Source organism: Callionymus lyra, chromosome 13 (assembly GCF_982586985.1).
Source record: "Callionymus lyra chromosome 13, fCalLyr1.hap1.1, whole genome shotgun sequence".
In the NCBI taxonomy this organism is placed as follows: domain Eukaryota; kingdom Metazoa; phylum Chordata; class Actinopteri; order Syngnathiformes; family Callionymidae; genus Callionymus; species Callionymus lyra.
The window spans coordinates 17,695,597-17,719,311 of NC_141830.1; the positions used below are offsets into that span (position 1 = coordinate 17,695,597).

At 37.4% G+C, this 23,715-nt stretch overlaps 1 long non-coding RNA gene across 1 annotated transcript in view; it reads right to left on the reverse strand.

The window, feature by feature from the left end:
• The window catches only part of LOC148067585 (uncharacterized), a 274,440-nt gene extending 271,114 nt beyond the window's left edge, over nucleotides 1-3,326 (reverse strand). The window contains exon 1 of the long non-coding RNA XR_015713241.1: nucleotides 3,198-3,326. This is a non-coding gene — a long non-coding RNA (uncharacterized LOC148067585). The remainder of the gene's footprint in view (nucleotides 1-3,197) is intronic.
• Nucleotides 3,327-23,715: the final 20,389 nt, after the last annotated feature.

A 23,715-nucleotide genomic window follows, 5' to 3' on the forward strand; every position in this document is an offset into this window, starting at 1 on the left:
GCATCTGTCACTATAGCTTTCAATTAAATTTTCATGCAGTCACTTACAAAGTAGACCCCTATTAGACTATGTTAGGCTACAAGTCTTGGGGAAATCTAAGGAGCAGAAAGGTATTACAAGTATGCTTTACTCTTGTCTTCCCAATCTACATGTGATTGACCGTCTAAAAAATCAAAGTTAATATAAGTCCCCATGCTAAAAGAACCCTTAAAAAACATCAAAATCTTCCATCTTTCTTAAGTATTTTCGCCCAAAATGATTTATAAAAAATATATAATAGTTTCCCAACCTCCATTTTTCTGTGAACCTTGTAACAATATTATAACTTCTACCCAATGTATTGTATTGTTCACACTTCTGTCTATTGTAATTCATGAATTATCCCATATAATAATAATAAAACATAATACAGGGAGTGAAATGTGAAATAAGAATCTGGTGAGGTATTCCAGCTAATTAAAAGTGGTACATTTAACCAAAAATTACATTGGATAATCTAAAACAAAAACAACACTTAGAAGCTAGTGTTTGAGTCTTGGTGTATATATGTGAACATTGTAGAAATAGATATTTCATATTAGAGCCATACAAGAACACAAAATGGCTGGAATTGGCTTTTTGTTTTAAACCACTCTTGACTAAAATTGATTACTAAAAGGGTGGTAACTAAAAAATATAAAAGATTCAAAATACAATTTAAAAAAGAGATCATATTCAACATGCATTTAAAAAACAGAATCATCTTAAACTAACTTGGCAAAGCCACATAGCTGAAAAGATAAATTGGAAAAAAAATGTTTTTTATATTTATATACAGTATATATATATATATATGCAAAGTTTGGAAGACTGTTTGACCACAGATCCCTAGTGATGTTTTGATGAAGCTTCATGAAGCAGTGTTGTGTTGTTTAGAGGTCAGTAGGTGGCGCCATCAGTTTAAAAATGATGTAATTTTTCATTAGAACAGTTGTTCAAATCACTACTTCCTGAAGCTTCATCAGACCATCACTACAGATCCCCACTCTTGTGTGTGTGTGTTAATATCATGTGTTTATGTTCTATATTCATAATTTGTCTTCTACTCATGAATTCTGTGTCCAGAACAAACACGATAATTGCATCCCATTTTTCAAAATATAAACTTAGTCTTGGATTTGTCTAAGAAGTCAATATTTAGGGTTTAATCAGCTACAATTGTACTACAGAACATGTGTGTGACTTTACAGAGTGTAAGTTTACTTTTAGTGTCCCATGGCATTCTTGCTGTAATGCTTAAGGACTGAGTATTTGAGAAACCACGAGTGGGTTGTTGAGATGTGGAAAGCAAGGGCGGACTCCTAATCTTTTGGATCTTTTGCTGTCCAAAAAGCTTCTCAGCCAACTCAGTGCAGGGCATAAAAACCAGCAGCCAAGCCAGAAGAAGCCCTAATAAGAGAAGGCCTTATGAATTATTGATTGTGATAGCCCCCCGCCAGCGGTGCAACACCCCTTTAAGATACAGATCCCTGTCAAATCCAAATAGGCTTTCTGGCTTCTCAGTTGTGGCTCTGTGAGCACAGCGCCTCTCCAAAAGAAAGGGAGCAAACGAAAGAGAAACCAATTAGAGGTGGTATAGAGTCGTTCACCCCGTCTGGTTCCCCTCACACTTCTAACCCATGATCCTTTAAGACCTCTCCACTGGTCAAAGTCAAATCTCTCCCCAAGCAGTGACCCACCGGCATAACACTTGATCGGGAAGGAAATGCCCTGCTTCACATTCTCTTCAGAGGCCCCCAGTGGCCTCACTGAAACCCCTGAAAACACTTTTTACTCATTGTTTTTCTTAAGACATCATCACAGGGAAGTCGCACGCATATCCAATTTACTATCTAAGCAGTCAAATGCTTCATTGAGGAGGAGTTGTGATCGTTTTGCTGGAGATTAGATGGCCGGAGAATTCCCCAGTCTCATTGAGCATTCCAGAAACATGTAGTCTCCACTCAAGGACACACACACACACGGCAGAGTGTGCTTGAGATGCAGAAACTACATATATGAAATCACCACTCAAATGGTAATAGATTGTGGTTCAATGCAGTCCGAAGGACAGTTGCTCAGGCCTTGAAAAACAGGATTGATTTTGCAGATGAATGTGCATGTGCAAGAAAACATGATAATAATAATGTGTTTTCTTTACGCATATTTAAAGAATAATCTGGCACATGGAAACGACCAAGAATAATTAACTCTGTATTTCACACTTCAAAAATCTCTCTTTAATGATTGTATTAATACAATTCAATAAATGTGACCTGCCTTTTTATTATATCTCATTACTGTAGATTTGTTTTTTAAAATGTAGTTGATTATTTCCCTTTTTCCAAGAAGGAACTTTGCCCAGCTCCCTCTCAGTGAATGCATCGCTTCAGCTGCATTCATTTAGTGAATTTGTCCATCACTGGAAAAATATGTTATATGCCTTCATAAACGATTTGCTTTTTAATCACTCAAGAGAAAGAGAGTGTGTTTGTTGTACTGTTGACCTTTGCCCTGCAGTGGCCTAGGGATCTGTCCAGGGAATCCGTTGCCTCCAACCCCAAGTAGCTGTAATAAGCATCAGCCACACATGCTTCAACTGGTGTTTAAAGTCTGAATAACAAACGCAACCAATTACTCTCACATCAAAGACTTTGCAGTTACAACAAAGACATGAACATAAATTTCCAGAAGAAATTAGGTTTTGTAGAACCCGTGACTTATTTACAATGGACAATATGAGTAGAAGAGCTCCGATAACACTGGGACATCAGTGTGGAATGAGCTCCTGGACTCTTTGTTGTACATTGGAAAAGGGCTCCTGCTCGATAAAACACTTGAAGGGATGTCTTTAAACAACCCTTTTTTTTTAACTTAACATCCAAGCAAGAAAATTAAATAGAATCCACGATGGATGTCGGTGGACCCACCACGGTGAAGATAATCAGTCCATCTTCATAGACTAGAAGGAAAAGAGAAGAGGATGAGGCTGCAAAGGAGAGAAAGGCTGGAGAGCAGTCACAGATCGATGCTTATTATTGAAAATTGCATCCTTGTATTTCCTAGCAAAAGAATGATGCATTGCGCCTAAAATAAAGAATCTGGCTCAACAAATGAATTGTCTTTTGGGCTTAAAAATGTTGACTTAAAATCAAATACAAGTCGGGGGTTTTTTCGACCTTCTTGAAAAAGATTAGATTTCCCCATGTGTATAGTTCGGTGCCTGTCCACACAAATGAGAGCAGACGGAGAGAGATCTGGTATTCATATGCTCACCTCCAGGCAAGTTCTTCACTTATATATCACTGTGTATAGTATCCATTCCACAGCTCACCATGCGAATCTTTGCCTCTCCCTCGCTCATCCAGGCAGGTCATAGAGGCTGCCAGATAAGCAGGGCTATATTGAAATATTCAACAGCAGTCAGAGAACCAGACCAGGGTGTTAATGCCTGGAATTCTTCGAGTAGAGAAACTGTCTGCCTGTTTCGATAAAAAAAAAAGAGGATAGAAATCTCAGATTAATTAACGTGACCGTGATTGAAATTGATTGTGGCAGCTCGTGCAACATCTCGGACGGATAGAGTTGTTGTTTTACACGTGTTTTTATTTTTTTATATTGCTACTTACAGATGACAAAGATACTAAAATGCATCATAGTTGTTCATACTTAATCCACAATAATCCAGGCTGAGAAATTGAAAAAGGATTATTCCTAATAAAAATTATATTTATCATTTACGTTAAAGATTATATATGTTGTATGTGTGTATATGTTTTTTTTTGTATCTATGTGTATATAATTTTACTGTAAAAGTGTTTTTTGGGTGGTGATGTACATCTTCTGACTTCCGTTCTATCTGCAGCCAGCCTCAAGAGGACACTGGATGAATTTTGCCTGGAATTTGAGATGATAATTTATCTCTGACGTCTGTTTCCCTGTACCCCAAGTGATTACGTTTAAAATTGTTTTCCTGTTGGTTGAGATGAATGGCAGGTCAGAGAAGACTCTTTTTATAAAATGTATTTATTCTGTCTTTTTATAAATATCTTTTAATTGGTGCGGATCACTAATCCCATCCTACCCCTTAGTCAATTCCCACTGGTATCACTTGGTCATGTGGTTTTGAAAATAGTCACATAATTCTTAAATAGTATAATGATCTGGAATAAACCAATGATGGTTTGTATAATGGTTTAAATTAGATGTAGTCAAACACATCCAACATAAATTAATTAAAAACCACTCCCAAGTTTCAGGGAATAAGATCAGAACCAAAAATATTGTAAAAAAAAAATGCTTATAAACATGCATCGGCCCTCTTGAGTCAGCAGCATTATCTTGAATTTTTAAATAGCTAAACCTCAAACAAATACACATCTCCTTTCACCGTTCTTTCATTTTCTACCGCTTTGTCCCTTACCAGGGTTGCGGGGAGACTGGAGCCTATCCCAGGATCATAGGGCGAGAGACAGGGGACACCCTGGACAGGGTGCCAGTCTGTCGCAGGCCACACAAAGATAGACAACCATTCACACACACTCTCATACCTATGGACACGGGGAGAACATTTTATTTTAATTCTGTTTTATAGTGGTCAGATTTAACTCTGGGGATTTTCCATTTACATTCAAATTGAGATGCAAATTAAAAAGGCTAAAAAACAATCACATCACTGCTGTAGTGCCACAATACTTCCTCTGGGTTGCTGCGTTTATATTGTAAGATTAAAAGGTCAGTGGTAGAAGTTGTGGTTAATCAACACGTTTAGCTCCCGATTCACGACTTCTATCATGGATCTCTGAAGTACTGGTCGACAAGTGGAAACACCCTTTTGTTATACATTTAATTTAAGTTACTATTTTCACTTTTCTTACTTAATTTACATCTCTCTTTCAGCAGGGAGCAAACTGTTCTTCCTGAAAGTCTGGAACATTCTGTGTTGTTGCTTTTTTAAAGCCCAACTTTCACCATTGATATTGTCAGCGAGCCCAGCAGTGTGCATTAGACATTAAAAGCCTGCTATATCTAAAATAGGCCTCTGAGCATTAGACGGAGCTGAGCCGCTTTTAACTTGCTCTGAAAAAAATGGAAGCCAGTACTCTCTCACTCCTTTTGTTTTCTGATGGTTCCAACGCTACACGGCTTCGGCTCTGAGGAGCTAAGGAGTTCAGAGGAGTCTCTTGAAGTCGACAACATCAACCGCGCCGAGAGTAGCACATACGCCGTTACAAAGGTGTCCTGGGAATTTGGCTGAATTTAAGATAATAAGTAGAAGGAGGTTTTATTAACTTGGGGAGGGGAAACACGCTTGAGATCCGTAACCATATGTTCCATCCGAGTGATTGAGCAGAAAAGAAGATCATCAGAGCTTCTGTTCAACTTCGCCAACTAAATTTGTTTAAGTTTCACTTAAATATATGTTGGACCTCTATTGCACTCATCAGTATGTGTCTGTTTGTAAAAAACTCTCTTTTCATTGAAATATTTACATTAGAAAATGTGCTCAAGCCCCGTCCCTTTTCCTGGAGAAAAATAAGTTTGCCATAACCACATCCACTCTGCTGTGATTTGTCAAACATCGATGTTTGTCACGCAGCGTGATCTATCATCAACCCTGGGGTAATAAGAAAGGAGCAGGGCATTATTTGCAGCTGCAGGAGGAGCCATTATTACATCACAATGGGCTCTGCTCTCGTAACCCCTCGTTCGCTGATATTTCAGACGCTTAGTTGGTTTTCACATGAGTTGCCCTGTAAATTATGATGAGTAAAACCTCTGTGTTGCGCTTAGTGGTGCTGTGATAAAAGACCAAGACCCGCCTTTTGTTGCTTCTGGTTGGTTTATATTGCCTGGTGCCTTCAATGGTTGGCCGCTCCACTTAACATCAACGTAATGTTTACTCACAACACGGACAGATTCTTAAAAGAGACAAGTTGGACACCTGGAAAAAAAAGTGTCTTTTTGCATTTATTTTTATGGTTGTGAAGAAGTTTGGAGTTCAGATTGAAGTGAGGAATGAGAATCAGAGACATTCCTGGACTGGCCACTAGTTAGAACTGTTCCTAGGAACCCCAAGTTACCCCTGATTGAAGTTCAGAAAATGTGATTTCATTTAACAATTCATCATAAGTTTTACTCAATCTTTTTTAAAGACTCTGGAAGTTTGTTGTTGAGTAGCTAAAGATAATCTATAAGGCACACTTTCTGCTGCTGCTCTAATCGATACAGAGAGCAGAATTGTATAAATAAATAAAATGAGGAGAAGAAAACCCCATACAGAACTAGACTTCGCGTTCGAAAATAAAATATTGATGGATTTGGGGAGCATAGCACAGATCTTCTCCTGGGGCTCACCTGGGCCACAACCATTTCACATTCTGGAAGAATAATATAAGGGGGTCAGGGGTCAGAAGCAAAGGGGATAATACTGAATTTAAGATTAACGTGGAGACACTTAAGCGCAGTGCAGCACCAAGTTGACTTAACAGTGTTGGAAGTGAACTGATGTCTTCTGCTTTGTCATTTCATCCAACTGAACATGTTTGCATGGTGCACATTGGCCCCTGGTCACTGGGGCTCTTTTCATTTCATGAGCTCACAAAGAATTTCGAAGGATAACAACTTTAAGGGGAAATGGTGTCTTTCCTTTTTTTATTTTCATTGTTAATATAAATCTATGTGTTTTGTCATTTTAACCAAGAAGATGAACTTTTTCTCCAAATTGAATTAACTTCTAGCATGTACTTTTTATATTGTTATTATTATTTCAATCTTGGTGTTGATTTACTACTGTCTTGAATGATAACATCTAGTAACAGTATTGGCTATTACAAAGACACTGCTTCTTTTGGTCACCCAACCCTTGAAAGAGAAAACCAAAAATGTATATGATGCATTTGTTCTTTTTGATTGGATTCACTCAGTTTTTTTTTTTTTGTTGTTGTTGTTTGTATTTGTAATGAATTAAAATGCATTTTATACAAATTGAAAAACCAGCTAGCTTAGCTAGTCATTAACAGCGCTAACGGTCATTCTAAGGTGAAATGTATTACCTCTATTAAATATATACTTTGATTAAATTTAAGTGGAACTTCTCCATACAACAGGAAACCAAATAATAATAGATAATAATAATAATAATAATAATAATAATAATAATAATAGAAACATTCATGTGGAATTGTTCTTAATAAAAAAATATACAGTAACCTATACACAACTATACTATCTAAGTATCTAAGTTAACAGATCCTCCAACCCTGACTAGAATTTACCTCAAGAATCTCCCCCCCAGCCATATTGGATTATATGAACCAGTGTTTTTGACAGATTTGCTTATGATGATGAATACTAGTGGTGGACACGTTGGTGCACACCAATGATGATGTTAATGCTCATAGCAGAGGGAATTTCCCTGACTTATTGTGAGGTTGAGACCAAGACTTGGTGTATATATATATATATATTTATATATATATATATAGCTAAATTATTATATCTGTTCTAACATTAAAAGTAGATTCATCAGATTTCATCATCATATCAGAAACTATACAAACAAAATAAGTATAAGTAAAATGAGATGAAAAAAACACTATGAAATAACTGACCCTTACATCAAAGTTGGCATACAAAATTTTAATAACTAAAGTTATATACCAGTTATTTTGAACCCTAAAGAACCAAATTTACTTCGACATCATAGGTGGTATTGAGGTGAGGACATAAGTCCTTACAAGGGACACATTGTATAAACAAAGCGGGGCGTGATTACAGTCAGCTGGAGGAGGCATGAAGACCATTATTTCGTCATAATGGACTATGCTCTTGTAACCTCTTGTTTGCTGAGAATTCATATTATAAAGTAATAACTTCAAAAACATCATGATATTGAGTGACTTACTACATCTTGGAGAGGAAGACTTCAACATTTCAAACATGTGAGTGAGTCAGGAAAGTTCCTTCAAGATTTCCATTTAAAGGCAATCATTTTTAAAACATACTAGTTAGAAGAAGTGAAATTGTTCCATAGATTTCTTACCCCAAAAGTTTTTTTTTTTACTTTGACACCACTCATTTCCAGCAAAGATGGAGTAATTATCTAGTTGCCAAATCATTGCACACAATGTGAGAATAACAATCAGCCTCTTATTTTCATCTGTGTGCCTTTGTCTGTCGCCTCGGGGGGAAGAGAAGAGCCGCGAGGTTTGATCAACTTAATTAACGCTCATTAGACATTCTGGGCTGTGCAATGGATAAGTTCAGAATAGGAATGAATGGTATAGCCGATTAAGAGAAGCAAACTTTCCTAACCCAGCTCGAATAACAAGTTTTGGTAGCAGTTACGATGTGTTGCTTTAAAAGAACGTATGAGATTGCAAGACGACCGACGTGATTGTGTTTAAAAGGACCATTTCCTTTAGGAATGATTGAAATACATGAATTTCTTCACAATGCTCCGATCTGACGACGCCTGAAAAAAGGAGCCTTGGAAAATTCAGGTAAATGACAACCGCAATTACCCTGCAAACCACGATATTACATTATTCAAAAGATAAAAGATGTGCAGGCTGATAGAAATGATACACCGTTCAATTCATGTTCCCATCCTCAAAGTGAGTATTCAATCAGAGGGAACACTGACTCAAGAGCAGCGCCCGTGCAGTGATGTGCCTCATGAAAACACCTTCCGACCTGCCATTAGTCTTCCACGTGAAATAAAACATCAAACCATTGGAAGATCCCCCACAATGACATTTAGAAAGTTTCTATATAGCTCTGCTTTGATATTTCAAACATGTCACGGTTTAAATGGGCCATCTCTGAAGACAGATTCTACAGAATGTCAAGAATAATGGAAGCACTTTTGACAAGATGAGGTTTAGCAAAGTTTTTTATCAAACCGTTTTCCTTATGAATTTTCAAGCAGATGTTGGAAGTAAAATATAAGTGCCGGAAAATGATTACATCCTGTGTTCCTGTTTGCATTTTAAAAAGTATATTTGATTTTAAAAAGTTATTTTGTAGATAATGGAAACAATGCTTGGCAACAATGGACCATTGCCGATATTAATTGGATAGATAAAAGGCTTTTTCAGGGATTAACATTTTGTAATTAGAAAACTATATCCAATGTATTCGGAAGATTAGGAGATTGTTTTGCCAGTTTTTTTTTTCGTTTTCATTTGACTATGAAGATAAAAAAAAACATTTGTTCTTACAGAATATTGGATTTTTAAGTAACATAAATATTATATAAGCTCTATATCATAATTGTTTTATCTTTAAATATCTTCCCTAAATAATAACCATGAAATAGAAACGATTAATTTGCTTTTTTTTTTGTTGCTTCAAACCCCAAAAAGTATTCTATCCAAAAACTATTCATATAACCATTTTTAAAAGATTCATTCGACCAACACATATTATTGTACTTTCCATTCAATTATTGAGAAAGCTCAACTCATTTTGACTCATCCATTAAGCTATTGGGAAGGATTTGAAAATAAAGAATCTCCATCAAGTCTATATCATTCACTAACAGAATGCAGGTGTGTATTTACCCACAGCACTGTTTTGATTGTCTTCTGCTTGGGCATTTAAACACTTTTCTGTAATATCCAGTGAGGAGTTGGGATGCTTACTCAGATTATCTCTTTCTTTCTGGAACAACTTGCATCATTATACCTCCTCCCTTCTAGCCGTGCCATGAGTCAGTGTGATCTGTGTGGAGAGGGGATGGAACGTAACACTAGGTAATCCTGGACACCCCTGCAACGCTCCTAATGAAACGTTAACCAGGGATGTCTTCTAATTATAGTCAGCTCCCTGTCACACATGATCGCCCTGCTGTTTCTGCCCACAACCGAGATTCCTAATGACAAATGGTTCGTAATGACAAAATGGTTAAAGCTTTATTAAACATACACGTCCTGATTTCCTGAGAAAGTTGCTGTGTGGACCTCACAGCCAGGAGGACACCCTCAAATTAGGAGTTAAAGTAAGAGACTCAAGGACTCCCCCATTTCCTGCCAAAGTACAAAATCATACAGAGGTTGTTTGAGTAAATTATCGGTGAGTTTGTGTGTTTGTCTCTGCGGCTCCTGTACCAGCTTGGTTGCATCTCGCCCAAAGCAGCTACTATAGGCTCCAGATGCCAACAAACCCAATAAGGGAAAAAGTGGTAGATGAATAAATTAATTGGTCATTGGATCTTCTGTAGTACCATCCAGACCAATAATCTTTGTAACTCTGGCAAGAGACAGCTGAAGGATGTTTTTGAATCATTCAATTTGCAAACAAAAATGGAAAATGTGTATTAAGGATGGAATATTTTGGAGACTTTGATTTGTTTGACTTTTGCTTGCAGATTTTTCATGCATCCTGCGCCTTTTAGAAATAGTGAAAAAAAAATTAGAATTATGTTTTTTAAGTGTAAATTACACGTTTTTCGTTAGGTTGTGCACCATCAGTGTTGGAAAAGTAACTTGTTGTTAAGAAATGCATTATGATAATTCAAAGCACTGCATATCCATGTTTGTCTTATTAAAATATGGCAAAAAGTCTTTGTTTGGTCTGTAGTTTCACTTTGTCTCTGAAACTAAGAATTCATCTTTAATTTTTGATGAAGCACCGATATTTTGTGTCGAACTCTTTCTGTGAAGAAAAAAGTAGAAATGTAAAAAGGGTTGTGTATTTTCTTAGGTATAAATTTTAGCTACCACATTCACACCTCTCCTCCAATTCAAGTCAAAAATAACTAGTTTGTGGTGCAATGTATTTGTACATGTTTTTAAATGAATAAAAAAATGAAAGTTACAGTATCTATGACACAATCATGGTGTCCTGAGCCATTATATTGCTGTATTGAAAACACCAAGACAATATTTTTGTAAAAGTAATGCAATCCTAACACCATATGATATGAATAAATTATTATTTTAATGTAGCTTTTTACTTTGAAATAGGAGTAATATGTAAGTAATCATGCATTACCATTTTTAACTTTCTCAACACTCGTTAAAGTGACTTACATATTTTTTAAGTTTAAAGACAAATGTCAAAGAAACCGGAAAGGCAACAGAGACACAACACACAGACACAACACTAGCAAGAATACCATCTTGCAAAGGAAGCTAAATGCAGCTAAAAGTGGTTGAATAACAACATGCTGGATTAAGTCCTCCATATGAAAAGCCGACGGCTCTTCTGTGCAGACTGAAGCCTACTTTCTGGGCTATAACCTTTCAATTCCGGGTTTTTGCTTTTGTTTTTCATTGTTTGCTGAAATTGTTTTCGCTTCTTTCCTTGTATGAGTCCTTAAATCTTGAATAGGAATCTTAAGCTCTGTCCTACATTGAAGTAAAAGTTCAGCCTGGCCGCGGAGAACATTTTTGATATTTAATAATAAGCCATCCTCAATCATTTCCGTGTAAGATGCTATCGAGTCCCGCCGTAATGAAACTGGAGATCTAATCTGAGCGGAAACTCTGTTGTCGACAGTTATTTAAACCTGACAGCAGAGGCACCTCACTGAGACAAATCCTCTTACCAACTAAAGATGAGATTGAAACACTGCTCCCCGCACGAGAGATGACAAACACCGTTCCACGTGTCGCCTGTGAATCGGTTCAAACTTGCTCACACATCGATTAGCATTTAAAGCAGCAGACACAACCATGACTCCTAGGCGGCCCTGGCTTGAATCCAGATTTCTAGAGTAAGTTCTTTGTTTATTTTGAAATGCAGAATAAGTTTATCTGCATTAACACGTTGATCCTTAGAGGCATGTTGAGGTCTCACAACCTATACTTTTTATAGGGGTACCTCATCGGTCTGTTGAAGCAGAAATTAAATGTTGGTTACACTTTAGAATGGGAAACAGTATATTTACGATAATAAGATACTTATTCGTATGTGTATTGACAGCAAATGATCCTCTTATTAACCATTATAAAGTACTGACTCACACCTTGTTCATTGTGACTATATTCTACTCCACTCTACTTAATAGTATGATATCAAGGTGTTTACTCTGAACAACATCACAATGACTGATTATTAACAGGAAATAAACAAATTGTTAAATATGATTACAGCTGAAAACTGCTACCATGAGATACTGTCTCTTTTTAAGTAAAATATATATATATATATATATATATATATATATATATATATATATATACTGTATATATATATATTCTAGTATTAATAGCATCTAATTACTCAAAAAATATTTGTAATTTAGAATATGTTCCCTTAGTTTAAGTAGTAGAATATTAATACTTTTGAAACTCTATTATTTAAAAATGTTTGGCAGTTATGTCAAAAATGTTTCACACTTCATGTTCTACTTGGAAATAACACTTGAAACACTAAGTATTACCAGCATCCTAACAATTGTTCAAATACTCTATTTGCATGATTAGGATGATATTAATACTAGTATATGTTTAATTATTATTAATAGTGAATAACTTCTCTCATTATAATTGGATACTTTGGTAAATAGAGAGAAGTTTGTTATAACCAAAGTTAATCTTTGAAATTAAAAAAGAAAATTTTGCATTTCCTGGTAATAAACATTAATTAAGGTGTAGTACAGCGTAAACACTGTTTAATATTATACTATTAAGGGTAGATAGTCACAATGAAAAAGGTGTGAGTTAGTACTTTATACTGTTGTTAATACATATATCAAAAAGTATCTTATTGATAGTCAATGTGTTTCCTATTCTAAAGGGTTACTGAAATGTGTATATACATAATGTAAATAAATGGCATCCTGGGAGCAATTTTGTTTTGCAGCTCGTGTGTGAGTCCGTGGCGCACATCTCTATGCATGTGCGTGCAAGAGTGGCTATGCTCTTCAACATGAGAGGCAGCCAGCAGGATCCTGGCACAGGGAAAGCCACCCATCAGCACTGGACGGAGGGAACAGATGGACCTCTCTGAAGTGTGTCCCTTGCTTCAACCATCCCACCCTCACCTCCTTTATCCTCGCCAGCCATATCACCTGGGATACAGGCAGCTGTGCCCAACTTCTGCAATTTCATCAAAGCAAATGGTAATTCTATCAAAAGCAAGTGGAGTGAAGGAGGGTGTTCTTTCGGAGTGGATTAATGAAAAGGGACAAAGATTATTCGAGCAATCAGTTGTATTGGTTCGAGAGCAAATACAACTTTTTTAGTCTTGAACAAATCTGTTATTTTTGCTATTCTTCTTGTAAAACAATCATTTTTTTGTATTGGATATATGTTTTGTACTATTGTATGATTCTACAATTGGGTCTCAATAGTCCATGAGTAATCTACACACAAAAATACCCCCCAAAAAAATCCATGACCACAAATAGAGATGGTCTGATGAAGCTTCATGAAGCAGTTTCATTATTTTCAGAGTCCACTAGATGGTAGTGATGTGTTGATGAAGCTTCACGAAGCAGTGTCATTATTTTCAGAGCCCACTAGATGGCGGTCTCTGCACTATTTTCCTTTGTTTTCAACAACTGTTCTAATGAAACACCAAATCATTGTTAAAAAAAATGGTGCCACCTATCACAATACAATCATTGGTGTTACTAATGTACCCAACTCCCTTAAAAAGAAAGCCATAAAAATGTCACTCTTCAATTCATCATGATCTTCCTGTGAATTTGTTTTATTTTGTCTGTCTGAAAACTTCAACTAATGTTTCGTGTAAGTTTAATCTTTATTTAAGATTGGGGGAGAAACACATTAATTTGGAGCGGTGTGGGGGGTTTTAAGCTTTGCTCAAGGGCAGCTAATTAGTTATTACTGAGGGTTGAAGATGATTTGCTCTCTGCTCAATCCGCTGACCTTCGGTTCACAGTCTTACCGAGCTAACCTTGAGGCTGCTCTGCCACTTCTTTTTTACAAGACAGGGCAGAGAGCAGCTGTATGTACCGCGAATGAAGCTCCAGCATTAGCACATGAAGGTGTTTTCCATTTTCCTATGCAGCCGTCTCCCATGTGAATAGAAAGAATGAAGCCGCTCTTTTTCCATGTCCTAATAACCTCCGTAATCTACCCAGTTGTTTCTCATTTATTATTCTTTATCGATTTTCATCATCGTTCGTAAACCTCTGCCCTCAAGCCCTTTCCCCAATGAATCATTCTCTTCACACAAACACACACACACACACACTCTGGCTGATGTTGCAACTCCCAATTGATTCAGTGCCCGGAGCATGAAATACAGTATTGTTTTAGTTTATGTATAATGCATCACGCATGCTAATGGTGTGTACGAGGTAGAACCTATAGGTATTTATTTGTTTTCATAGTTGAGTAAGTGAATACTTTTGTAGTGTTGTGATAAAATGTTGTCACAGTTTATTATGAGATATTGAGCATCCTGAGTTCAAAGTTCACAGCAGGTATAATTGCAATAATACCAGTATATCAGACTGAATAATGATGTATACCCATTAATTATATGCTCACGATGCGTCCTTGATGCAAACAATGGCTGAGTGAAAACACTTTGCAGCTAAATGTGGACAAAACTGAAACTTGAGTTATTGCGCCTGATAAGATTACAAGGTTGAGTCAGTACTTGAGTGACTAAGTCTGTCAAACTGAGCCTCAGAAACCTGGCTGTTGTATTTGACAAAGACATGTCTCTTGTTCAACACTGAAGAAATCCGACCGGAAACTGTATACTGTAAATTTAAGAAAATGTTGTCACAACATGATCTGGAGCTTGTAATCCATGCGTTTGTGTCTTCTATTCTGGACTATTGCAACAGTTTGTTTACATGTCTTAACAAGAAGGATCTGTCTCGCCTGCAGTTGATTCAGAACTCTGCAGCAAGAATTCTAAACTGCTCTAGTAGAAGAACTCACATTTCGCCGATCCTTAAATCTCTTCACTGGCTTCCAGTTTCTTTCAGGATCAACTTTAAAATTCTGGTTCTTACTTTCAGATCTATTCATGGTCAGGCTCCTCCTTCCATCACTGATCTGATCCAGCCTTACACCCCAGCTCGGGCTCTTAGGTCTGTGGATCAGAATCTACTTATGGTTCCGTGCGCACGGTTCAGGACCAGAGGAGAGAAACCCTTCCAGGCTGTTGATCCTAAGCTTTGGAACGATCTTCCCCTCTCTCTCTCTCTGCTACTGAGTCTACTGACTCCTTCTCGTCCAAAAGAATGAAAGACAGTTCAGGGCTTGCGTGGCTGCATAGCACGAGGATCCACTCTGGGAGAGGAGAAACAAAAATTAGAAGGCGACTCACCGAGGAGAACAAAAAACGCTGACTCAAAAAGTAATCAGGAAAACAATCGAGGCAGGAGCAAGATTTACCAGGGTATCGGAATCAACCTGTTGACGCTGACTGTCGGGTCTTTCTGTCCTTTATCCCTGGTGGTTGATTGTCTGATTGTCAGCAGCTGTGGATCATGCAGAGCGCAGCCCAGGGAAATGTGAAAGGAGAGAGGGAGAGAAGGACAGGGACTGGAAACACCAATATAAAGTACACATCCCCGGAAGGGGGATGTGACACTCACATAAGTTTTAAACTAACAGCGCCACCTACTGATCTCTACAGGACATGTCACTGCTTCATGAAGCTTCATGGATGCAGGTAAGATTGGTAGATATAATAGGTGAAGGTTGGGGAAGCGGAGTAGCTGTTTCAACCCCTGATGGGACATCTGCCAGATGATATGAAGAAGAAGGTGATTGACACTAGAAATATAGTGAGAGAAGGACAAGTAATATAACACAGGAGAAAACTGTAGGGAGTGATAAAGCTTCATGAAACAGTGTCATGTTGTTTAGAGGTCAGTAGGGGGCATCATCAGTTTAAACATAATGAGGTGTTTCATTCCAACAGTAATAGAAAGGAAAATAGTGCAGAGAGCGCCATCTAGTGGACTCTGAAAAAAATGACACTGCTTCATGAGGCTTCATCAGACCATCAATAGTTCAAATTACATTTAAATGTTGAATGTTTACCATTAATTTCCTCTAATAGTAATCCAATATATGCAAGCTTTTGAAATGCTGTTTGTTTGTGAACGTTTTATTTATTCAACAAAACAAATCCTGAGTCAGCGAGTGATTTTTCAGTTTGTCATTTCAACATCTTTGATTCAACCATTTGTCTTTCCCCTGCATCGGCTTTGATCAATCTACTGCACATTCGAAACAAACCAGAGACGATGATTCGTCTCGGTCGGTCGACTTTCTGATTTTTAAAGAATCGTGACTTTGATTTAAACAAAAACTCTCGACTGGTGCATTTCCCTGCGTTCAGCACCTGTCAATCAATCATCTGTCGTTGATTTTGTGACAGATCTGTGTTCTGTTGACGAAGTTTGAGTGAGAATCATTTCATTATTCAAAAAAATGTCCTCTCCCCAGCCACATTGTTCAAATCTTTCAAGGAGACCATGAGGCATTCCCAGCACGGCTGAGGGAGAAGGGGGCCCTCTATCTTAGGCAGATTCCGGCCACCTTAAATAGAAAACTAATCTAAGATCATGACCATAGGGGAGGGTGGAGAGTTTTGTCTTTTGGCTTGATTCTCTTTCTACCGGCACAGATCAGCCTGCTGATGCCGCCCTAATCTCCAGCTACATTCTAACCTCACTTATGAACAAGACCCTGGGATAAGATAAGATCAGATTCACCTTTACAAAAACGATTGCATACATACGTACACAGAAGGTACAGAAAATCTACAGTATATACTAAACAAATGAGAAATTATAAGTAAACAGAACAAACACAATAGTAAATAAAATAATGATAAATATATCAACGATAAATATTAGTACACATTCACACAGTATATACTGTCATGTCCTGTCATTTATATTCCCTTTTTTCATAAGTTATATATATTTTGTTGTTGTCTTGTTTACTTCCTCTTGTGCTCCTGATCTGATTGCCCTGATACATGTCACTGGTGCCTTCGACTAACCTGCTCCCTGTACCCCTCGATTGTTGATTGTTTAAAACCCTGCTTTGTCTGTCAGTCTCTGTCGTGACGTCAAACTTCTGTTGTAAATGTTTTGTTCAAGAATAGGATTTGTTCATGTTAGTTAGCCAATGTTTTTTGCCTTTTTTTTGTCAGTGCCTTTTGCCTACACTAATTATAAAACAATTCTCCTGACTTACTCACATGTTTAAAATATGAAGTATTCTTCTTTAAAATTGTGAAAAAAGTTATTAATGCGTACAGGTTTCCCCCTGTCCAAAAACTCACTTACTAAGTAAGTAAGTAATTTCCATTTGTATAGCGCTTTTCCAGACCAGGTTCACAAAGCGCTTAAACAATCAAAACAATATTCAATTTTATGATGTAATAATTGGCTTCACTCCTCCTCCAGCCACTTGTAATCACACCCTGCTTTGTTTATACAGCGAGTCCCTTGGAGGTGGGCACTTCTAGGATTGATGACACACGGTGACAAACCTTGATGCTTGACCAATCACAGTAGAGTGGGTGTGGTTATAGTAAACACTATTTAATCTCCAGAAAATTATTTTCAGTGGGCGGGGTTTAAGCACATTTTCTAACGTAAATATTGCAATGAAAATAGAGTTTTGTACAAACAGACAAATACTGATGAGTACAATAGAGTACATGATCTATTTAAGACACACTTAATTCAACACATTAGTTGCCCTTAAAGTAGTAGAATGACATATTTACTTAAACTTCTTCACTTTAGGATCTCACAAACTCATTCCAACTGAGAACCATGGACTCAGAATTGGAGGTGCATATTTTCATTCCTGACACTTAGTCACCCCGGGCTGTGAAGCTCTGTTATAGTTTAATTTTACTCTTCTTCTTATGCTGAACGACACTCCCAGCATCACTTAAACTTGAACTCTATTCCCTTTCGTGGCGCGATCACCAGTCATATTCATCGTTTTTCAAATATCAATGATATTTACCCAGGAGCAGTCAGCAGATCGGGGCCAGTACGGGAGTGACTCATGTTTTGGCTCCGGAACTGCGGCTGAGTACTTTGCTGACACACAGTTGAGTGGATTAAGGAGTGCTACGCTCACTGAGATGACTGTGTCAACATGCGAAGGCATCTCCCAAGTCATTGACTAAATCAATGCAGAACACTCTCTCTCCGTTTATGTAAATGAACGAGGCTTCGGCGTGACATTTTGAAAGCCCTGGATGGATCACCCAGATTAGCGACGGCTCCGATGGATCTTAAAAGGTGCTTCACCTCTCCTTCGGAATAAAGGTTTGTTCAACTTACTCACTTCTCTCCCAACACGATTGGTGGCCTGCAGGGTCAGCAGTGAGTTCATATAAAACAAACACAGCCCCCGCTGTATGGGAGCCCACCTGTGAAATGAAAACAGAGACGGGGTGAAAGGAACTGGGAAAGCCGAGAGCGCACAACGGATTCCATCAAGATGAGTAAATGTGGCCGGGTGGTGAAGACGGCAGCTGCATTCTCATCAGTCTCTCCTCACTGCAGCAAGAAAAGCTGCTTGAGGAGTCCAGTGGAGAATGGTAAAATAACAAAGAAGAAAAAAAAAGTCTCTTATAAATCCACATTACAAGTTTTAGGCTAGAATCAAAACCTAGATCCCGGAGAGACGGAGAAAAGAGCGATGTTGATAGCTGATTCTGTTTTGTATCTGTAAACCATGAATTGGGAAAATATTCGTAGCATCACCTAAATGATTTTTTCGTTGTTGTCACCTGACACTGTCACCTCAGTATAATTACCGCACACTTGCTTAACTGACAACATAACAATAGCCAGGAATAGAAAAATAGTGTTTTAAACCAGGTGGCAATTATCTTTTTAAAAGCTCAAACTGAAAATTGTAGAGAAGAATGGAGAGGCTGATTGAATCCCAGCAAACAGCCTCGCCGATATTACCTTCAGTGCCCTCATGAAAAGTATTGCTTTGTTTAAAACACAGACAGTGAGCAGGAATTATGCATATTGGCAGTCCGCATCTATTTTTTTTGTTTGTTTTAATATGCTTTTCAAATAAGAATGATTATTTTTGTCCGTTTTCTGAGTCTTCCCCCTTTAAATTACTTAAAGGTGAAGCTAAAATAATTATTAATAATAAACATTTTCAATAAAAAAGGTTTGAAGGATACAATAGTATACAAACTATTTTAAAATATAAAGTTTTCCTATGATATTTAGGCTCTTTGCTGCATTTTTGTGGCTTGACAGCCCATCACAACAATAGGGTATACAATGTGATCTCTGAGGTAATGTAAATGCCCACCACTGTCTCTTAATAAGAGTTTTGAAGTCCTTTCAAAGCAGAATGTCTATAGCACACTGCTATAAATAATAACAATAATAACTGATTGCGCTATCTACTGACCTCACACTGTTTAATGAAGCTTCATCAGACCATTACTATATCCTGCTGTTTATTGAAAATGCTCTTAACTTAAATATAATAAAGATTTATTCATTTATTTTCTACCGCTTTATCCCTTATTGGGGTCACAGGGAGACTGGAGTCTATTCCAGTTCCATTGGGTGATAGGCAGTGGACACCCTGGACAGGTTGCCACACAAGTACAGACAACCATTTACAAACTCATACCTATGGACAATTTCCACAAGTTCTCAATCAACCTCTGTATGTTTTTGGACTGTGGGAGGAAACCGGAGTGCCCGGATTAAACCCACACAACATGTGGAGAATGCACAAGCTCCACACAGAAAGGTAACAAATTGGCTCGGCCTGGAACCAGCAACCTTATATAATAAAGATATACAAAAATAATAATAATAATAATAATAATTATAATAACTATAGCCATAGATCATCCAGTAGCTGGTTTCCTCTAGTAACCGGGTCGTCAAAACATAAAATAATGAAGTAAATGAACATACAAGTCATCAAACAGAGTCCTGATTCTTGGTTCAACGACAATGATAGAATCAGGAGTGAAAAGTTTGACAGAGAAACAAACATATTCATAAATACCAAGGGACGTGATGTATCTGCACAGCACAGAGAACAAAAAGACGTCGCATTCACCCGGGATTTCCTGATGTTTTGCGACAAAGGGCTTGAGTTATGAATAATTAACATTGAGCCGAGAGATGAGGAGTTGAAAGGTGTGGCAGGTGACATCAAAGTTACACCAACTAAACTTTTCCATCAATGCTCTACTTTATCCACCCAAAATTCAGTTTCTTCTCAATTGGCCTATTTAGCGAAATGCATCCCTGTTGTAAGAACTTTCAGCTGAATGCTCTTCGGATTGAATTTATTCATCATTTATTCACCTTTAACTATGCACTGTCAGGGTTTCCACTACATTATAACATGATATTTTGTTTGTTAGGTATAGAAGAATCAACCTCACTCACCCTGTTTACTTCTGATGTGTCTCCTCTTTTCATTAGTTACTATTATACCCCAAGTATGATAATAAATCTTACACCAAGGAAGTAGAAACAAAAAGTAGAAAGTAGAACAACATTAACTATGTGGTATTTCCTCCCTAAAACTCAATCGCAATTCTTCTCACTACCTGATTTAGTCCAACCATGAATCCCATTTTTTCTCTTCCTGTTTGTTTCTAATTCTAAATTCTTTGTCCAACATTAACTCAAGTACTTTCGTTACAACAACTTTTATGAGATGATGATGAATCACCTTTGTTTGCTATCTTAACAAATTAGTCAGCGGTGAAACCAAAATTCAGTTTAGAATGTAAAGTTCAACAAAGGTTTATTAATTATAGTACAAATAATAACAATAAAAGTGAATGATTAGTTCAATTTTGTCCAGGTATTCACAAACACCAGAGGAAGCACAAAAACGGAAAGAAAAAAAAAGGTTAATGACATTTTTTATTTTAACAAACCACGAAGAGAGAAAACATCAACTCAAGAGAACAAAGTGAGGCTATGACCATTCGTGTTCATTGTGTTGTATTCAGCTTCACAGCCATCCTTGGCAACTAGTTAATCTATTTTATTTGTAGATCAAAGCAACTTGACTGAATTGTGGTGTAGAATCAGGCAGTAGTAAAACATAATGAAATCAAAGTAAAATGAAATTATGATGATTTCCGAAGAAGTGTTTTTTTTTTCAATTCAGCACCATGGACAGCGTCAAACCTGACCTGTTTTGGTTTTATAGTAGTTTTTGTTGCGTATTAAAAAAACAAAAACTAGGTAAAATATAAATATTCTTAGTAAATAAAGATTTCTGTTTACAACAGTAACAATCCCATGAAAATTACCTGTTTCATCAAAATGATATCCTACTGACAAGACCAACTTTAAGTATATATTTATGTTTCATCCAAAATAACTGTTTTATAATATCATTTTTTTTCTTTATTTGTAATTGCTTGGAACCAGATTCATGTTTTCGGCTAGAGTAAATGTTAAAGCATGAACAGACTCCATCTTCTGAGCATATCAGGAGCGAAAACATGATGTAATTTATTTAATTTAGTCATTCATGCTTATCCTTTCAGAACTAAATCGTTGTTCTTGCCATCAATTCCTTCAGTCGCACTGTAAGAAAAATTGGTGTCCAGCCTACACAAAAAAGTGTGTGTAAGAGAATAAAATGAAGAGAAAAATACACTATATATAGCCTTTTTTTTCTTTCTCCATTAATTGTTGTTATTTGATATTAAATTACAGCAATCCTCACGGAGAGCTATAACTGTGACACAAGGTGATTTTATCACCCACACAAAGGCAGAGGTAGCAGACGGGAAAATTGACAGAAAGATGGCGAGGGACGTCTCTGTAGCAAATTTCTCTGGAGGACAATAGAGTCATATTGAGGCCTGTCACCTAAATCTCGATTGTCTGACATCTATCTTACCCAATGCTTCACTTGATGTCACTGCTTGTTTAACAGACTATTATGCTCTCAGCGCTTGTGAGCAGCCTTGTATTTTACCACTGTTTCGTCAAGGCGGGAAGGGACGCTTCATAAACTTACATTCTTTGCAAATGTGAGCTTCGGCGGCATCATGAGGTGGATCATAACTGTATTGAGACTGTTTTCTGTGATAGAACTGATCTATATGGTGTTTCTTTCTTCATTTTGTGTCGTTAAAAACAAGAATCATAAAGTTCAGCAGCTAAAAGAGTCACCCCTAATTTCTTTCTTCTGATGCCGCTTGCACACAAAACAGAATATTGAGAGTCTTTCCTTTTATAGTCCCATCTCTTCAGGCGATAACAGCAGTACAACACATGCACACCCACATGCATCACTTCAGCAGCATCGCCTTCAGTGACAAGAGCATTCCCAAAAGCATCATCCAACATATACTTGAGTTGAAAAAAAGATCCAGGCTGTTAAAAGATACGAGAGGAATAAAAATATATGGGCATCATTATTGCAAATGGCTGCGTCCAGTGACTTTTAATACAGAGAGTGTGTTCTGGAGCTCGCAGGATGAAAAAACAGGAAACCGGCTTTCAGTACTTACAAAAGGACGTGAATAAGTAGACGTTGAAGCTGGAGACCCAACAGTTTTTGTATATTGAGGGATGTGTTGTTGAAGCTTCATGAAGCAGTGTCATATTTTTTAGATCTCTAAACCACTTTATTGTCATAACAGGAGCCGGCCGACTGAGGCAGGAGCCATGTTTGTTGCTGCCTTTCACGGATGAGAAAAGATCACATGAGGTAACCCAGGTGGTGGAAGAAAAAGTGGTATCTCTGTTCTGTCTTAACAGGGAGCAGTACGGAGATACAAAAATAAATACTTACAAAAAGTAAGTACAAAAAAGGTCAGTCAAAGGGGCATGAGTCTATGAATTTACGCCCAATATATGCATGCAAAGTCGAGGGGGTAGAGTGAAAGGGCACCAGTCGACATAGTATATCAGTCAAATTTAAGATAACCATCTTTCAAAGGCCAGTCCAAGGGAGTTCTTTTTAGTTGTTTTCCTTAAACTATTATTGCTCTTTAATGGGATAAATTGTTTAATATGTATTTATTATTCGAAGTGCTTTGGCTCATTGTGACATACACGAGTGCAACAGGAGCGGTTATACATGTGGCACCAATGATGAAGTTGCACATTCAAATTCACATTAGCATGGCTCTGACCAGTTTTACATAACATTTCCCAGGATACTTTGGCTCCCACTGGGACGTGAATAAAGCATAAGGCTGATGCAGTTTAATATTCTTGTGTTCTAAAATCTCCTCTCTCAACTTTTTTTTTTAAATGCGCAGTATTTATCATTCTCAATTCAACCACTAAAGCCTCTGTGGATCGCATGGGGAAGGAAAAGGGAAACGGCAAAGGGAGTACTGGAATAAATTATTCTCCGACAAATCTTTTATTCCAACACACAGCACAGAAAACAAGTGTGCCAGCTCCCCCAGTAATTCAAGAGGTTCTTTTCTTTTGTTCTTGCCTTTGTTTTCAGTGCAAATGTGGAAATAGAAGTTGCTAAATAAGGCCCCTCCCATTTCCCAGCAGCGTTGTGCACCTCATCTTTCTTTCTCTTTCACTTTGGAAGATTCTTTTAACCAGATCATTAAGTATAACTCTGAACCTCCACTCTCAAAACTTTTACTTTTCACATACTTAAAGTTGGCGTCAAATTTCCCCGTGCATGTGAGTTGGTTTGAGGCGTGTCCAAGCTTTTTTCAGGGAGAGGGATTTATCTTCAACTGGGGCAAAATCAGTACAGTGGCATATAATTC